Source organism: Armigeres subalbatus, chromosome 2 (assembly GCF_024139115.2).
Source record: "Armigeres subalbatus isolate Guangzhou_Male chromosome 2, GZ_Asu_2, whole genome shotgun sequence".
NCBI classification, from domain to species: domain Eukaryota; kingdom Metazoa; phylum Arthropoda; class Insecta; order Diptera; family Culicidae; genus Armigeres; species Armigeres subalbatus.
In genome coordinates, this window is record NC_085140.1 from 350,663,638 (window position 1) to 350,683,342 (window position 19,705).

The following is a 19,705-nucleotide window of genomic DNA, read 5'->3' on the forward strand; positions in this document are numbered from 1 at the left end:
CCAGATCATCTTCCGTCGTCTGTCACCATTAGTGAACGAGTTCGTGGGAAGTTATCAAGCCGGCTTCGTTGACGGCCGCTCGACAACGGACCAGATCTTTACTGTACGGCAAATCCTTCAAAATGCCGTGAATACCAGGTCCCAACGCACCATCTGTTCGTTGATTTCAAGGCGGCATACGACAGTATAGACCGCGTAGAGCTATGGAAAATTATGGACGAGAACAGCTTCCTGGGAAGCTTACCAGACTGATCAAAGCAACGGTGGATGGTGTGCAAAACTGTGTGTGAAGATTTCGGGCGAACACTCCAGTTCGTTCGAATCGCGCCGGGGACTAAAGACAAGGTGATGGACTTTCGTGCCTGTTGTTCAACATTGTGCTAGAAGGTGTCATGCGGAGAGCCGGGTGTAACAGCCGGGGTACGATTTTCAACAGATCCAGTCAATTTATTTGCTTCGCGGATGACATGGACATTGTCGGCCGAACATTTGCAAAGGTGGCAGAACTGTACACCCGCCTGAAACGTGAAGCAACAAAAGTTGGACTGGTGGTGAATGCGTCAAAGACAAAGTACATGCTTGTGGGCGGAACCGAGCGCGACAGGGCCCGCCTGGGAAGCAGTGTTACGATAGACGGGGATACCTTCGAGGTGGTCGAGGAATTCGTCTACCTCGGATCCTTGCTAACGGCTGACAACAACGTTAGTCGTGAAATACGAAGGCGCATCATCTGTGGAAGTCGGGCCTACTACGGGCTCCAGAAGAAACTGCGGTCAGAAAAGATTCGCCACCGCACCAAATGTGTCATGTACAAGACGCTAATAAGACCGGTTGTCCTCTACGGACATGAAACATGGACAATGCTCGAGGAGGACTTGCAAGCACTCGGAGTATTCGAGAGACGGGTGCTTAGGACCATCTTTGGCGGTGTGCAAGAAGACGGTGTGTGGCGGCGAAGAATGAACCATGAGCTCGCCCAACTCTACGGCGAACCCAGTATCCAGAAGGTAGCTAAAGCCGGAAGGGTACGATGGGCAGGACATGTTGCAAGAATGCCGGACAGCAATCCTGCAAAGATGGTGTTCGCTTCCGATCCGGCAGGTACGAGACGGCGTGGAGCGCAGTGAGCGAGATGGGCAGACCAGGTGCAGAACGACTTGGCGAGCGTGGGGCGTATCCGAGGATGGAGAGATGCGGCCTCGAACCGTGCATTGTGGCGTCAAATTGTTGATTCAGTGTTATCTGTTTAGATGTTAACTAAATAAATGAAAAATGAATTTAGTGGGCTCATTTAGTGCAAATGTCGGAAGAAAGAATAGCGTAAACAGACAACCAGATAGAGGCCGGCGACTTCGTGGAAGGCCACGAATACGCTGTCTGCACGCGGTGGAATCAGACCTGGGGACCCTGAACGTTTGGGGAAACTGGAGAAACATCGCTCAAGACCGACGATTTTGAAGCTCTACAATACGCCAGGCATAGGTGTGTCGACGCTGTAGCCAACCAGGTATTCAGGTAGGTAATACGTAAGCATTCAGTCTAAACAACCTTTGGTTGAAAACGGTGATTTAAGGATGCTCCAGATTTGATCCATTTTTTGATATCTTATTTTTCCAGAATGTGGACTGACTGCAGATCGTTTCGGTTCAGATCATTGACCCAAACTTTACAGAATATCTTCAGATATTTTTGATTCCGTAATCATACGAATCTACAGTAATCCCATATTTTTAGGCCCTCCAGGTAATTTATTTGTATCAAATTCTTACGCCTGCTTTGTCCATGATCTTTCATAATGCTCAGATTCTGTGAAACTTACGTAAATCTAAACATTTTCAAAATCATTCAAACCTTCGTTCTTACTCAGGGTCAATAGACTCTCTAGACTACTCAAATCCAGCTTTATCTTCTGCTTATTCGGATCGGTTTCTCATTTTCTATGGATTCCATAGATTCTCCAGAATTTACAGATTCATCATGCAATGCGGGACAAATAGGCTGGAACCGGGACTATCCGCATAATCCAGGACGTCTAGACACTTTACAATGAACAAATTCGTATTATTCACGACAAATCTACTTCGAAAAAAAGTAAATCTAATAATTATTTATTTATTGCTTCCATCCTTAATTGTTTATGGAAAGTTTCTACTTTCTACGGTAATTTTATTTTGTTGCTGTTCTTATATGGCCGGAGTTCTGCCAAATCGCACCAAGCGCCAACGAAAAAATTCCCATTTTTCTGCCTGATGTGGAAGTGGCCGAGTGGCGTACAAAGACGGCTCTCACTCTGGGGACTGACGTTCAATTCTCCTCGATAGTAGTTTTTCCGGACTCCACATTTGGTGCTCCATGCCAGGATTTATTGCCACCCAGGCAATAAAGTAAGTAAGTAAAAATTAAATCAGTCATTGTGAAAAAAATACTCGAAAACAGATCCGATGTTTTTCTGCGGTTGGAAATAAGATTCAAAAAGCGTTTTTTTTTTCAAGAGTGGTGCGTGCATTGGTGAATCACGCGGTCAAAAATGATATTTTGAAGTGAAATTTAGGAAGCTTGATCCTGAACGCCACTAGACGGGACGTTTAGTGAGGAGATTTTGGACACTGAACGCCACTAGACGGGATGTTTAGTGATGAGATTTTTCGATAATGAATGCCACTAGACGGGAGGATTAGTGAAGAGATTGTTTTGATAATGAATGCCACTAGACGGGACGTTTAGTGAAGAGATTCTTGATACTGAATGCCACTAGACGGGACGTTTAGCGAGGTGATTTTTTGACACTAAATGCTACTAGACGGGATGTTTAGTGATGAGATTTTTCGATAAAAAAACTAAACTTAACCTATTTTATACTAAGGGTACAAGGAGCTTCGCTAGACCAATTAATTGGAACCCCATTCATAGTGACAATATGTCTGCTAGAAGGTTTCAAATAAGAAGCTCTCGGCTTATGTGGGAAAATTATAAGCTGAGTTTTGGAAGCATTCGGGGAAATTTTCCATTTTTGCAAGTAAGTGGAGAAAATATCCAAACTTTTTTGCAATCTACTACAAATGACACGAAGGCTTCGCCCTTTGGCTGAAAGGCCCGTGTCATCTGCAAACAAAGATTTTTGACACCCTGGTGGTAAATCAGGTAAGTCAGAAGTAAAAATGTTATACAATATGGGCCCCAATCCTGATCCTCAATTGGACTAGTGAGACCTAGACTAAAATTATGGGCACTCTCGAACTGCTGAGCAAGTTTTTGAGCCTTTTCGCCATTTGTTAATAAAATTTTATTTCCCTCTTTAAGCGCTGGAATTGGCTTTTGAGGTTTTTTAAGAATTTTTGTTAATTTCCAAAAGGGTTTCGAACTGGGATCCAACTTCGAGACATTATTCTCAAAGTTGGTATTTCTCAGAATAGCGAAACGTTTTTTAATTTCATTTTGCAAATCTCGCCAAATAACTTTCAACGCGGGATCGCGAGTTCTTTGGTATTGCCTTCTTCTCACATTTTTAAGACGGATCAGTAGCTGAGGATCGTCGTCAATAATAATGGAGTTGAATTTAACTTCACATTTCGGAATTGCAATGCCTCTGGCTTCGACAATTAAATTTGTCAAAGATACGAGAGCATTATCAATATCACTTTTGGTATCGAGAGGAATATCAACATCAAAATTCCTATCGATATACGTTTTACATCAATCCCAATCAGCTCTATGGTTATTAAAAGTAGAGCTTATTGGATTATGATTGGCTTCTTGTGAGATTTCAAATGTCACAGGAATGTGATCACAGTCAAAGTCAGCAAGAGTTACCAATTGGCCACACAGCTGACTTGAATCCGTTAAAACTAAATCAATTGTAGAAGGATTTCGACTGAAAAAAAAAACAAGTTGGTGCATTGGGATATTGAACAATATAATATCCCGCAGAACAATCTTCAAATAAAGTTTTACCATTGGAATTGCTTTGAGCATTATTCCATGAACGGTGTTTGGCATTGAAGTCACCAATTACGAAGAATTTTGATTTGTTGCGAGTCAGAATTTGAAGATCAGCTTTTAACAAATTATTTTGCTGCCCATTGCATTGAAAAGGCAAGTAGGCTGCAATGAAGGAAAATTGTCCAAAATTTGTTTCAACAGAAACTCCCAAGGTTTCAAAAACTTTGGTTTCAAACGAAGAAAATAATTTATGTTTGATACGTCTATTAATGACAATGGCGACCCCACCACAGGCGCTGTCAAGACGATCATTTCTGTAGATAAAATAGTTTGGATCTCTTTTAATGAGAGTCCTGGTTTTAAATACGTTTCAGTTATAATGGCAATATGCACATTATGAACTGAAAGGAAGTTGAATAATTAATCTTCCTTACCCTTTAGAGAGCGGGCATTCCAATTTAGAACTTTCACACAATTATTTGGATCCATTGAAACGGAGTCCGATAACAATTTTTTGTGTGTACTTTATACCAACCTGAACAGCTTCAGGAATGGTATTTGCTTTGAACATTGCATCAATCATGTGATGCAATTGTTCAGTTAAAAAATCAAAATCGGAAGCAGTCATGCTACCTGAATTGGCAACATGACCGTTATTTTCCGTTGGGACATGGGTATAAACCTCATTTTGAGAAGAGAAATTTGGTCTACCAGCAGCGATGTTTGCATACGTAGGTACATTGGAAAAATTGGAATTTACTGAAGTGCTTGCTACCCGTTGACGAGCGGCAAAATTTGTTTGTGAATTGTGGTGGGTATGAATTGCTCGACCGGTAACCGGTTTCGAAATTTGAGCGTTTGAAAATTTCTACCCGTCGAATCTGGGATCCGATTGGAATTTCCGTCATCAATTTTGCACGGGAATTCAAAACTTTTTGCGTGAAGGGCATTCCCAGAAATTGGATTTATGATTGCCCCCACAGTTTGCGCACTTAAATTTATTGGAATCTTCTCTCACAGGACATGCGTCCTTGGCGTGAGAGGTTCCACCACAAATCATGCATTTAGCATCCATGTGACAATGTTTGGTTCCATGACCCCACTTTTGGCACTTACGGCACTGGGTAGGGTTTTGGAAATTTCCCCCAGGCCTGCGGAAATGTTCCCATGTAACACGGACATGGGACATAATACTGGCCTTTTCCAAACTTTTCATATTATTTAGTTCACTTTTGTTAAAATGAACTAAATAAAATTCTTGAGAAATGCCCTCTGGGAAGTACCAGAATGGGATTTCTTTTTCATCTTAATTACTTGGACTGGTGAAAATCCAAGTAATTGAGAAATTTCAATTTTAATCTCATCCAGTGATTTGTCATCACTGGGGAGACCTTTCAAGACGACTTTGAACAATCGCTCAGTTTTGTCGTCATATGTGAAGAATTTATGGCGCTTCTCAGTTAAATAGTGAAGAAGACGTTTGCGATCGTCAAAGGATCCCGGCAAAACGCGGCAGTCACCCTTCCTAGCAATCTGAAATGAAACCTTGATCCCCTGAAGGTTACTCAAGATTTCATTCCGAAAGCCAGAAAACTCGGCAACAGATACCACAATTGGTGGAATCCTTTGTTTCTTCGCATGAATCGAATCACCTGGGCTAAAGGTAGATTCGATTTGCTCAATTTCATCATTAATCAAATCGAACTGATTGCTCAGTTCGATAGGAGAAGAAACAATGTCAACATTAGATTTAGAAGGAATATCTGAAGTCTCCAGCTTCCTTCTATTTTTTCCGCGCTTGGGCAGGACGGTCTTGAAACCTTGTTTCTTTGAAGGAAGTGGAGAATTCAGAGACTCCCCATTCCTCTCGTTTTTGTTAATACTCATTGCTGAGCGTGGAGACGTGACCTTCTAAGAGGTTTTTTCCCAGAACGGTGTCCCTGCAGGATTACCACCGCTTGTCGGAATTTTACTTCCGCAAACGGGTCCAACGTAAAACGAAGGCACGGGTCCTTGCAAAGATCGTAACGGGATCAGTGGGTACAAATAGCGCTGAGAAGCACTGTTGAAATTAAAATAGCTTCGGGTAGTATTAAAAACTTCCTTCCGCAAAGAGAGAAAGAACCGCACAGCACGAAAGCACGATGCGGTCTGATGAGATTTTTCGATAATGAATGCCACTAGACGGGACGTTTAGTCAGGAGATTTTATGCTATTGGTGTTGAAATAACATGCCTCGGGTTAGGACTCCTGTTGGCAGTACGCAATGTGATTGTGTACCAGACGGAACGCCTGGTGGAATATTAATAGACGGAAATTAGAACTTATGTGAGTTTTTTGTTTTGAGACGAGACGGGAGAGACGAGACGTTTGCCAAATCGAGGAAAAGAGGAAATTTGGTCGGCGTTTGCCTTGCCACAGGTTGAGACTCCTGTGAGGATGATTTCAATCATGCGGGATGCTCGTTGAGAGATTCGAATGTGAACAAGGAACGATTCAACAGTATACGTCGCAGATAAGAGTTGCCGTATGATGTGGATAAATTCTGGTGTACCGTCGTCGGGGGTGACAATGGGTCAAATGGGGGTGAGAATGGGTCACTGTTTCAAGTACTTAGAATGCTTGTAGAACAGATTGAATGTATATGAGGGCAAGAAGACCAAAATATAAGAAACCTTTTTGAACGATTTTGCTATCCGACCTCCAGGCTGCCGGTGAGAGCGATGACCCATTCTCACCCCCCAGACCCATTGTCACCCCCGATGGCGGTAATTTAACTTTTGTAAATTGCGATCATTTAAATGACAAACTTGTTCGTAGTTTTAAATAAGAATGAGAAATTGTTGTATAACTAAAAACGCGGCACTAGTATGCAGTGGCCAAAAAAATGGTTTGTAAGTTTCGCTTTTTAGTGTTTAGAGAAGAGATTGAGGAAACGCAAGGTTTATAACAAAACAGTTGTAGATCAAATGGAGATTTCATATAGCTACTATAAATTGCGTTTGAATAGATTCTTCTCGCGAACTCCATAGTGCTGATGGCAGAGAGTACATGCTTGGTGAATATTTTTCAAAATTAATGGTATTTGATAAAAGTATGATAATAATATGGGGTCTCCAGTTTGCGTGCGAGCAAAGGCGTATGATTGCCAAGCCTGAGATGGCGTGTCTGATTCTCGGTCCGGTGCAGGGAGTTTTCGGATGAGAAACAATCAAACATTCTCGACTCCCTGGGCATAAGATATCCATTGTACTTGCCACACAAGATACATACTCATACAATGGCGGGCATAGGAAAGCTTTGAAATAATAACTGAGGAAATACTGAAAGAATACGTTGTTGAAAGCAGACCAAGTTCTAGTTGGAATGTAGAGCCATAGAAGAAAAAGAAGAATAAGGATAACTATATCTTTAACGTCAAGAAGGCTCCGTTTCCCTTTTTGGCTGATGCAGATATGATTTGATTTGATTTTCTGTAAAGCCGTCACGGGAGACCCACGTGACCTTGTGAACCGGTCGAGCGATCCCCCGATCACCATGTCATTAATACCACAGAATTCTGCGAACAGCTCTCCGTTTTCGCTTATTTCTTCGAGAACATGGCGTCCTATAATGCGCTCATTGTTCGAATTGTCGGATCCGATCTTCACATTGAAGTCGCTTATACAGAGCTTGATATCACCCTTCGGAATTCAATCTACGACGGCATTGAGTTCGCTGTAGAAGTTCTCTTTGTCTTGCAGATCGGCAGCATCGGTTGGCGCATAACATTGGATTATAGTAAGGTTTCGGACCCGTGTTCTGAATCTGGCAACGATCATCATTTCACTTATAGGTTCCCACTTCATTAGCGCAGATTGTGCTTGGGGCTTAGTAGGAAGCCAACTTCGCGATGCCGGAGAGCGTGTTCACCTCGTAAAGTAGAGTATAGCAGAACTTGTTCCGACGGCGTTCTGTGTTCTCCAAAGTTTGGTCAACGGACTTAACTCAGTCCCAGTAAAATAAGTGTGCCAATTTACCCCGCTGGGCTAGGGTTAAAACTTTCTATGTTCTTTATCGTGTCCGTTGTTTCGCGCTAAGAGTCGTTGACGTAAAATCAGTCCGTATTTTTTCATTATCGGATTCTCGAACAGGTTGATGTTTCGGGAACAGTAGGTTGTTGGCCCAAGGTTTCCTATCCACCGGGATAAGGCTGCCATCGTAAGTATAGTTTTCGGGGATCAGTAGGGTCAAATTTGTTTAAAATCTCACCCAACAACAGGACTAGGCTAGTGCGTTTTAAACGGCATACGGTCGCTTTGTTAGGCCCTGCTTGCGGACACATGCAGCTTTTTATAGAAGTTCAACAGAGCCCGCTGTCGAACCCTACCACATCCTAGGCAGACCCCACAGGACGCACCCTCTCACTCTAGCTGATGTCAGAAGGCTACACTACCAGCTAACTACGCAACCCTTAGCTGGCGGTCAATTGTCATCGGAAGACCCGTGGATGCGTGAGTATTGGAACTTGTGAGGATCAGAGCTATGTTAGGCGCTACTTCTCGGATATCAACTCACCATTTCGGATGACAGTTGCTAGTTGATAAATTGGATAATGTTTTTCGTCCAGTTTATACTTTGAACAGACATTTGATTCCTGTACCATGATACCATTTTTTCTATATGCGTTTTGACAGTTGGCGCTTTACGTATAACGTTGAACTCACATTGTTCGTGCCTGGTATTACTAATTATTTATTTTTCGTGAGTGAACACATACACACATCATCAACGACAAACGGACATTTGCTAAGTCCGACGAGCGGAATCGATTGGGTTATAACTTCTTTGTTTGGTCTTTGAGTATCATACAAAAACATACAAAATCATGCAAACATTTTTTTCCTTTCGATACAGCTTTGTCTTATAAGAAACCCAAAAACGTATTGAGAACATATGTTATTGATATTTTCCTATCAAATTCTCAAGATAAATTTCTCATATACACTTTGAATTAATATGGCACGAAAATTTAAAATTGTATCATGTCTGGAATTAGTTGCTTTAGCAAGCTCTGCTGCTTCAACTCCTAGAATTATAGTTTTTTTTCATTTTTATTAGAGAAGAAGGGGAATGTGTGGGTAAGGAAAAAGAGTAAGTTTCCTTCAGCGTGTAATGCTCCAGTAGTGTCTTATCACAATATCACATATCACAATACTATGTTCATTCTGTGTAGGTGTAATGACATTTCGCGTTTATCTGTCGATGCATCATCATGACTCTGCCTCTTTCGGTGGTGGACAACCACACGAGCAGGACGTGGGCATCGAACAGCATCCTCTATCTAACTAGTAAATTGGCGGGTGGCCATTTCCGGACTCCACACTGCCCAAGCTTTCGTTTATCTGATTTAATTGATAACAAAACGCATCGGGTATCCCTCATCCCCATAACTGAGGATATCCTTCAACAAATGTACGAAAGAATGGATAAGAAGATTTCCGTTTCCTTCCACGAATAAAACATCATAAGTTAGTCAAATAGCCGCTTGGTTCGGTTTGGCTGAGCCCCGACCATATGGTAGTGCTGAAAATATGTTTTAGTCGTGCAGAATCTACAAATTGGACTGAATAATTCACTTGAGAGGCGACTAATATCTCCTAAAATATTGCCGAAGATACTAAACCGGTCAGACGAACTGTTTTTGTGTTTTTATTTTCATTTTTGCTAAGGTTAATTTCAAAAGTTCAGCTAGAGTCAAAATGGTGAACCAATGAGAGCCGCTGAGAGAAAAATATACCGCTTTGTTAGAGAAAGGGAGGGCAATATGCCCTAGCTCTTAGTTGTAACGATTTTCACGAGTATTTTTGCCTCATGAAACAGTTAAACAATAAAGATAGCTGATGCCATCTTAAAATTGTAGAAAATCCTAAACATATTGATAACATAAGGAGGTCCCGTAGCGTAGTTGGTTACACGTTCGCCTTAAAGGCGGATGGTCATGGGTTCGATTCCCAGCCCCTCCACCAAACCCTCGTCAGTCGCCGGATCTGCAGCCCATATGGTGGCGTTTCGGGGTACGCGCCTTACCTTCCCTCCTGCCTGTTGACGACTGACAACTTGTTCTTCTCGGAGGCATTCCTCCAACGTTAGCCGAATAAAATGGCATCCGAACAACGCAACGATACACTACATGGACAAACGGACACAACGGACTTGGTAAAATCTAAAAGATTCTGTGTGGATCCTGTACAGCAGAATACCATAGTAGATATCGGCACTGTAGCGGTTAAATAACACATAGTGCCTATTACATAAATACACTGAAAAAAAAATCCATGGTAACGGTTACTATTTTGTAGACTACGCCATGTTTTTAAAACAACCACAAATTTTCAGTTAAATTAACCACGCATTCGGACAAATTCACCACTGATTCAGTTCATGCAAGAACATTCCACCAGGACCACAGTTGATTTTTACTGCGAGCATGGTAAAATCAAACGGGTTTGTTGTCTGCTGAAAATCGTCGGTGCGTATTCTTAAATTAACCCTCGGAATAGTAGTTTCTTCCGCAACATTTGTTTGCGTGTAAAGGAATAATTTTTTTTTGATAATATCAATATTTACAAAAGGTGGTGGGGCCTCTTTCTCTACTCAAGTACCAAATGTAAAACCACATATGATGATCCGGAATTGCAAGAATTTGTTTTCACTGTTGTCTGATTTTTATTTGTCCAGATTTGCGGTTCTGAACTCCAGGAAAATGTTTCAAATTGGATTATAAGTGACGATGGATTGACAGAATTAATGAAAAAGAGAGGTGACTCTATGATTCGATCTGCAATTTTCACCAAAACAACGTTTGGACAGCATCTGAAAAATATATTTCTGGCACTGGTTGCACATATTTTGTGTTGTCCAAGGAGATGTCAGTTTTGCACGACCGGAATATTCGATTCAATTGGTTGCTACAAAAAAATTAGGCTAAAAATCTGTTTTTTTTATTTTACCTCGTCCAATTGTTGGTAATGAAATTAAACGTGCGAGTTCGTCGTCTCCGCGATATACAAGTCTTTTGTGTTGTGCTGTGTTTTTCAGCAGATTTTTACCTATGTAGGTACGTCTGTCCTAAACGATATACATATTTCATGTCCTGGTACAACTTAATCCCTCCAATATCCATAGTGGTCCCGAAGGCATTATTGTACGCGCTACCGAATTTGCACTCCCTTGAAACAAACCACCCGCAAGGGGACCCCACAACGAGATCGCAACGATCACGTCCCGCGAACCACTCAGCTCGGTTTCACTCGGAAGCGACGGACTGGGAGCGCGTGGCCCGGCAGCAGCAGAAGTCGGTGCTTTGCGCACCGATCGTATGGAGGAAAAATGTCTTATTTTCTTCGCGCCTCTTCTTTCTCCACAGTTGTTTGCGGAAAAGCGTGCACTACCTCCCCGTAGCTCCAGGCCGTATTCGCCGTGCCATGGAGTAGAGCTGGTGCACCGATCCCGATGGTTTCAAGTTCATTCCGTGTTTGGATCTCGCGCAAAACGGTCATAACTAATAACTGGTCTGCTTTGTCGGTGCTGTGCTTGCGAAGAAGTTGACGATCGAGCTAGTGATCAAGTGGAAAGTGAATCATCGCTAAGCCGGTAATTTGGAGTTTTTTTTAAATGCAAAATGTTGTGTGTCGCGTTGTGCTCAGCTGGATTAAAATAAGACTGCGAGTGGAACATTATGTTTTTTTTTACTTGAAATGAAGCTAAGCAACTTGTAACGCATTGAATATGGAACAGAGAGTGCTTGTGCTGTGACTGTTTTTTGCTGGTTTAATAACAAAACGAGTACAATCAAAGATGGGGGAGTGGTTGAATGCAGTTGTACGAACGCAAAACTCTGAATTGCCGCGTTTTGTTTACGCCGAAGACGTTTCAATGGGCTCAGTGGCATAGATCGGTGTGGCACAATTTTGATCGTTCGGGAAGCGTTGTGATGGTTGAAGATTATCATTTGTAATGAACGAAACTGTTTTTTGGAGGGAACGGATTCTTGAAATAACAATCAGTCTTATCGATAATTTGAAGAAAACTGTGAACTGGGTCTTCAATACACTCACGACGATCTGCGATATTCTCATAGTGTACCACAAGAAAGGCCGACTACGAAAGTGGAATTGGCGCGCACATTTCACTCATCGATAATTGGCTCTGATATGATTCTCTGATGGGATGCTGAGTAGCACATGTCTTCAGGTTGCTGTATCAGAAACAGTGAAGCGACAGATGGCTGTAGAAAGTAAAACACTTACCGCTGACGTTGGATGCTACCTGGTCTGGTCTGGAAAAGATGAAGATAAGTCGATTACGGCCAAAGTAGGTGTCTGGTGCAGACGGTAATGGCAACTGGGATTTTTATGTGGAAGATCTATATAAGAGGATTTATATGGTTGAATATTGAAAGGCGCACTCTGAACACACGATCTTGATTCAAAACTTCTAAAAAACGCACCTTTCTCCCAAGGTCGTCGTCAGGAAATGAGTAAGTAGGTCTTAGAGATTGATCAAACGTTTTTTTACTGACGGAATGGTGTTCAACGTATGATTGTAAGCTAGCTTAGATATTGGAAAAGGTTCATCAATTACGTTACAATATTAATTGTTTTCAAATCACTTCCGGCTTAGATGTTATGTGTAATATTTACATAATTTCGACATAGTTCATCGTATCGGGTTGACGTATTCGTAGGAGTCATTCAGAATCGTTTTCTTAATGATAACATTCTGACTAGTGCTAGTGTGCTTTCCAACAATTAAATGTACGTATTAGATTTTAATTGTTCCCGATTAAAATTATCAAGCATACAATAATGACAAGAAAGGTAGCTTCTATGCATAATCTTGTATTTTCTGACATAAATTAACCTAGAGTTCATGTCTACCCCTACATTTCAATTTTTTTTTATCAAGAAAAAATACTAACAATTTTTCCTTAAAAAATATCAATTTTAATTTCATTAATTATAAATATTACAATGATAAGCACATGGCTTGCGGCATATAAACTTGAGAATCAACGTTGATTCGTTATAAGCTTTTTTTTATAGACGTTCGCAACTTAGACGATTTATTCATTTATTTAGACTTTAAAGGAAATGAGCTACTCTTTTACGATGAATTGAGTCTATCAGAAACAAAACGGGGAAAAACGAATATTTTCCCGCACTAATGTCTAAGGAATTTTCTTATGCGATGCGGAAAGCGGGGACACAAACAGCCCAGCTTCTGTAAAGTTAATTTGGAATAAATCTTTATTGGGTGCGCTCCAAAACCTAATGTTTTATAAAATCATTATACGCACAATCCCCGCTTAGTGGATGGATTGTTGAATTTTACTGAAAGAACTAAAAAAAGTACAATATTTTCATTGGAAATAGATCCAATTCTTTCGTTAGGGTGGACATATAGAACAAATCATATAAGTCCTGGAAACAAGCAAGGAATCTCAAAATACTTATAAAAAGTTCTTAATGAAATCCGTCCTGAGCCTATAAAAGTTTAAAACATGTGTGTTTGAACATTATCATTCCAGTAAGGCTTTGAAAGTACAGCAAACATTTTTGGGAACATGATTTGTTGGTCTTATTGTACCGATCTCCATGTTCCATCCTACATCCATCCATTTCATGTAAATGATGAGAAAATGTGTGCTAGCATCAGTAATGTAAGACACATTTGTTGGTCTTATCATCATCCGATTTGCCCTCAACAAGTTACTTTCATCAAGGAATGCAGTTTTTTGAAAATGCATTGTGAAGTTATTGACATAGTTTTTCCAAGTATCGTCGCCTGAGAAAAAATAATAGATTGCTGCAATTCATTAAAATTAATATGAATAAATGTTAAGAGATGGAAATAATAAAAACCAGGCCACCTAAAGTTCTATGATATGGAAATGCTAATATCATCTTCCAAACTCAGACGTACATAGATTTGGTAGTTCCGTTAGGATACGACAGGCATGGAGAATGTTTATAGAAGTGGATTTGAAAGCGAGCGGAGGGCAATATTTGTGATGATATAAATCTCACGACCTTGCTTCTGCCAAACTCCCGTTTGAAGAGGGAGGGAAGAGCATCAGTGTGGAAGCTGATATCTCTCCACTTGCAAAAAGAAGGTGGTTTGATTTGCTCATATCCAGTGGCGCATCAACGTTTCAAGTCGTGTGTTGGACAAATAAGGAAAATGTAGATTTGCGCAACAGTTCTGGTGTTAATGCACATTTTACATATAAAAAAAATGTAGAAATAAAAAATCATTCCTCTATGTATTTCGACTGACTAGCGAGAGCACGTTTCTTCACGTTTTTTACGTATTTCAACGTGTTTTTTTGGCAGATTTTTCAACAAGTTTTTTTCTACGTGGTTTTGCAAAAAGGTTAAGGAACTGCTAAAAACCGATTTTCGATGAAGTTGTTTTTATGCGGTTTTCGAGACCTACACGGTTTTTACGCCTCTCGGATTAACGTGGCTTACGCGGAACATATCCCCAGCGTAAAACCCGACTTAAGTATACTCCACACACCCGAGTTCGACGGAAACTACGTTATTCAAGTGCACGATCCGTCAATCACTGATTATTCAAATTCACTGACTCCCGACTTGTTAAAAAATAGCTTACCCCATGAAAAAAGGTCTAAATTCTATACAAAAATTAAAGACATTGTCTTGACAAAACTAATGTATGTGGTTCACATAAGTATAACACGTATGAAGGTGGGACGTTAAGAATTTTAGTTCGAGAGCCTCTATCCAATATTAATTTCAATTTCATATATTGAAATTTGAGTTGATAGTGTAAAATTTTACAATTACACGAATTAATGGATATAAAAGTACAAAGTTTTTGAAAGTTACGTTATAGATTTAAAAGCTGCTTTATAGGCAAAACATACTTTTGCATATTCACAATAAAGAACGATCCATAAAAAATTTAAAAACGATCCGTAAATAACACTTAATTGTTCCGTAAAGCGCTACCATAAATCCATAGAGTAGTGCGCTAAAAGAAGGCCTATGAAACTAAATTAATTGATCCACAAAATGTTCAAAATCTATGGACCATATAATCAAAATTATGGATCATATGACCAAAATTATGGATCATATTACTGAAATTATGGATCATCATCACTGTAAAAATTGCGCTAATTTGAAGTTTTATGGATCAAAATATAGGTTCTATGGATCTTTTTCCAAAGATTTATGGATCATTTGTCATACGTGCATGGAAAAATATCAAGAATTGTATTGTTTTTTTTTACCATGTTTAAAGGAACATATTTTTCTTTACAACAACAAACAACCGCGGTGGAGGCTGGTACTAGGATTCTGATGGCTTTTCCGCAAACGTGACCTTTAAGTGGTCTTGTTGTGTAGGGGTTATCACGCCTATCTAGAGAGTAGGAAGTTGAGGGTTCGAGTCCCTCCAAGACTCGTGGATTCTTTTCGGCAAATTTCATATCAATTTGTCCATTTCGAAACATATGCTGTGCAGCCAAGATATTTAACAAAAACCCAGATTAATCCACCTAGCGGTGATGGTGCCTTTCTCGACCTTCGTAAAATGTATGTGCTTGAAAATAGATGAGCTAGTAGCTAGGAGTAAAAACAGACAAATTTCTTTGTCCGTTCTATGAAAATCAGATTATTTATGGCAAAGATATTGTAGATCCAGTTGAAAACCGAAAATCATATTTTGTCCCATTTCCGGATGTCGCAACTGCATCGCGAGTGGTGCCCGACTATGGCACAGTTGCGCACTACTCGCGATGCAGTTGCAACATCCGGAAATGCGAAAAAATGCGATTGTCGCGAAACCTCGGTTCGGTTTTCAGCTTGATCTACAATATGCTAATAAGAATTTCGACATTTTTGTTTCCTTTTCCAATCTTTTTGACGTACATACCCTGTTTTATTTTACCCAGTCATATATTTTAGCTGAGACGAGACCTGCAAAGACGCTGCTTCTTTTCTCTTGTTTTGACACTTGTTCTTTTTTTTCATCACAGTTGACCATCGAGTTTCAACTGTTTACTTGACTGTTTCACCTAAGCCCCAGGTGGACCCTTCTGAGCACAATAAAAGTGTATCCAATTCACGAAATAGTTAATTCATTTTCATAAGGATTTTAATACCGGGAACAAAACACAGGTTTATTACTGATTATTAACAAGCTAAACGGAAGGTTTGGAATACTCGTTAAAAGTAAAAATGTCTTGGTAAAACAAAAATGATGTGGAATATTTTATTTGGGATACCAATACTTTCACTCAAAAAAGCTGCTGGTTGCACCTGGACAGTTCGTGACAGCAGTTGACTGGCAGCAGCTGAAGTTACATTTTTCCTCTTGTGCAGGTCTCGTCTCAGATTTTAAGGATATCACATTTGGATGTAAATTGAACTGAAGCTCCGATTACACAAAAAGAAAACGAAAATGTCATTCCCATCAAGCGAGCGGAGGGCAATATTTGTTATGATATAAATCTCATGACCGTCTTTCTACCAAACTCCCGTATGAAGAGGAAGGGAAGTGTATCAGTGTGGAAGCATCCGATAGTTCGTTTTCGGAAAGAAATTATAGCCTTTCGGTACAACTTTGTACAATTATTAAGGAGACTTTCAGCCCGAGGCTGGCTCGTCTCCGAGCAAAGGCAAAAAGTATTTTGGCCATAATTTCAAAGGTAATAGTCCAATCTGGCCAACTTTCTAAATAGAACAGGATTCCGCATCTAATGCAATTTGTTGTGAGTAAATCGGTTGAGGGTAAGTCCATTAAAAGTCCATTAAAAGTCAGAGTCTCCAGGCCTTCTGTGAAAGTTTGGTTTTGAGCGAACATACAGCCTTTTCGTAGAAAAAGGCAAAAATGGTGTTTCAGCCATAATTTCTGATCCCATAGTCCGATCTAGCCAATTTTCAATAGAAAACAATGGGACAAGATTCTTGCGTCGAATGCAATCTGTTGCGAGCGTCAATAGATGAAGTCTAAGTGCTAAAAGTGAGCTAGACTTTTTCGAACTCTTTTTCACAATAAATAGTAATTTGACCATAACATCTAAGCCCATAGTCCGATTTGGCCAATTTTCAATAAGAAAATATGAGACATTCTGCGTCGAATGCAACTTGTTGTGAGCAAATCCGGTTATGATATGTGCCCGAAAAGTGAGGGACTTTATTTATGCGCTTTTTCCATATGAATTTGTATTTTGGCCATAACTTTCGATCCCATAGTTTGATCTGGCCAATTTCAAATAGGAAACAATGGGACAGGATTCTGCGTCGAATGCAACTTGTTGCGAGCAAATCGGTTGAGGAGAAGTGCCCGAAAAATGAGTGACATTCTTTACGCGATTTTTTTCGTATGAACTTGTATTTTGGCCATAACTTCTGATCCCATAGTCCGATCTGGCCAATTTCAAATAAGAAACAATGGGACAGGATTCTGCGTCGAATGCAACTTGTCGGTTGCGAGCAAATCGGTTGAGGATAAGTGCCCGAAAAATGAGTGACATTTTTTACGCGATTTTTTCGTATGAATTTGTATTTTGGCCATAACTTCTGATCCCATAGTTCGATCTGGCCAATTTCAAATAGGAAACAATGAGACAGGATTCTGCGTCGAATGCAAACTTGTTGCGAGCAAAATCAGTTGAGGTAAGTGCCCGAAAAATGAGTGACATTTTTTACGCGATTTTTCGTATGAATTTGTATTTTGGCCATAACTTCTGATCCCATAGTCCGATCTGGCCAATTTCAAATAGGAAACAATTGGACAGGATTCTGCGTCGAATGCAACTTGTTTGCGAGCAAATCAGTTGAGGGTAAGTGCCTGAAAATGAGTGACATTTTTTACGCGATTTTTTCGTATGAATTTGTATTTTTGGCCATAACTTCTGATCCCATAGTCCGGTTTGGCCAATTTTAAATAGGGAAACAATTGGACAGGATTCTGCGTCGAATGCAACTTGTTGCGAAGCAAATCGGTTGAGGGTAAGTGCCTGAAAAATGAGTGACATTTTTTTAGTAGTTTTATGCACACACACACACACACATACACACACACATACACACACACACACACACAACAGACATCACCTCAATTCGTCGAACTGAGTCAGATTGGTATATAACACTATGGGTCTCCGGCCTTCTATAAAAAGTTTGTTTTTTGGAGCGATCATATAGCCTTTTACCGTATACTTAGTATACGAGAAAGGCAAAAATGGTATAATTTTGGATCCCATAGTCCGATATGGCCAATTTTAATAGGAAACAACGGGACAGGATTCTACGTCGAATGCAACTTGTTGTGAGCAAATCGGTTGAAAATAAGTGCCTGAAAAATGAGTGACATTTTTTACGCCGATTTTTTCGTATGAATTTGTATTTTGGCCATAACTGTCGATCCCATAGTCCGATCTGGCCAATTTCAAATAGGAAACAATGGGACAGGATTCTGCGTCGAATGCAACCTGTTGCGAGCAAATCGATTGAAGATAAGTGCCCGAAAAATGAATGACATTTTTTACCCGATTTTTTCGTATGAATTTGTATTTTGGCTATAACTGTCGATCCCATAGTCCGATCTGGCCAATTTCAAATAGGAAACAATGGGACAGGATTCTGCGTCAAATGCAACTTGTTGCAAGCAAATCGGTTGAGGATAAGTGACAGGATAATGAGTGACATTTTTTCCGTGATTTTTTCGTATGATTTTGTCTTTTGGACATAACTTTCGATCCCTTAGTCCGATCTGCCCAATTTCAAATAGGGAATAATGGGACAGTATTTTGCATCGAATGCAACATGTTGCGAGTTAATCGGTTGAGGATAAGTGCCTCAAAAATGAGTGATATTTTTACGCGATTTTTTCGTATGAATTATATATTTGGCCATAACTTTCGATCCCATAGTCCGATCTGGCCAATTTCAAATAGGAAACAATGGGACAGGATTCTGCGTCGAATGCAACTTGTTGCGAGCAAATCGGTTGAGGATAAGTGCCCGAAAAATGAGTGACATTTTTTGAGTCGTTTTGCGCACACACACACACACACACACACACACACACACACACACACACACACACACACACAGACATCACCTCAATTCGTCGAACTGAGTCGATTGGTATATAACACTATGGGTCTCCGGGGCTTCTATAAAAAGTTTGTTTTTGGAGCGATCATATAGCCTTTACCGTATACTTAGTATACGAGAAAGGCAAAAAATGGTATAATTTTGGATCCCATAGTCCGATATGGCCAATTTTTAATAGGAAACAACGGGACAGGATTCTACGTCGAATGCAACTTGTTGTGAGCAAATCGGTTGAAAATAAGTGCCCGAAAAATGAGTGACATTTTTTACGCGATTTTTTCGTATGAATTTGTATTTTGGCCATAACTTTCGATCCCATAGTCCGATCTGGCCAATTTCAAATAGGAAACTATGGGACAGGATTCTGCGTCGAATGCAACTTGTTGCGAGCAAATCGGTTGAGGATAAGTGCCAGCAAAATGAGTGACATTTTTCCACGCGATTTTTTCGTATGATTTTGTATTTTGGGCCATAACTTTCGATCCCATAGTCCGATCTGGCCAATTTCAAATAGGAAACAATGGGACAGGATTCTGCGTCGAATGCAACTTTGTTGCAAGCAAATCAGTTGAGGATAAGTGCCCGAAAATGAGTGATATTTTTACGCGATTTTTTCGTATGAATTTGTG

At 40.2% G+C, this 19,705-nt stretch overlaps 1 protein-coding gene across 1 annotated transcript in view; it reads left to right on the top strand.

The window, feature by feature from the left end:
• The first annotated feature begins 11,419 nt into the window (after positions 1–11,419).
• The window catches only part of LOC134217080 (uncharacterized), a 97,393-nt gene continuing 89,107 nt past the window's right edge, over positions 11,420–19,705 (top strand). The window contains exon 1 of the mRNA XM_062695842.1: positions 11,420–11,574. The gene's annotated coding sequence lies outside the window, so the exon portion shown is untranslated. The remainder of the gene's footprint in view (positions 11,575–19,705) is intronic.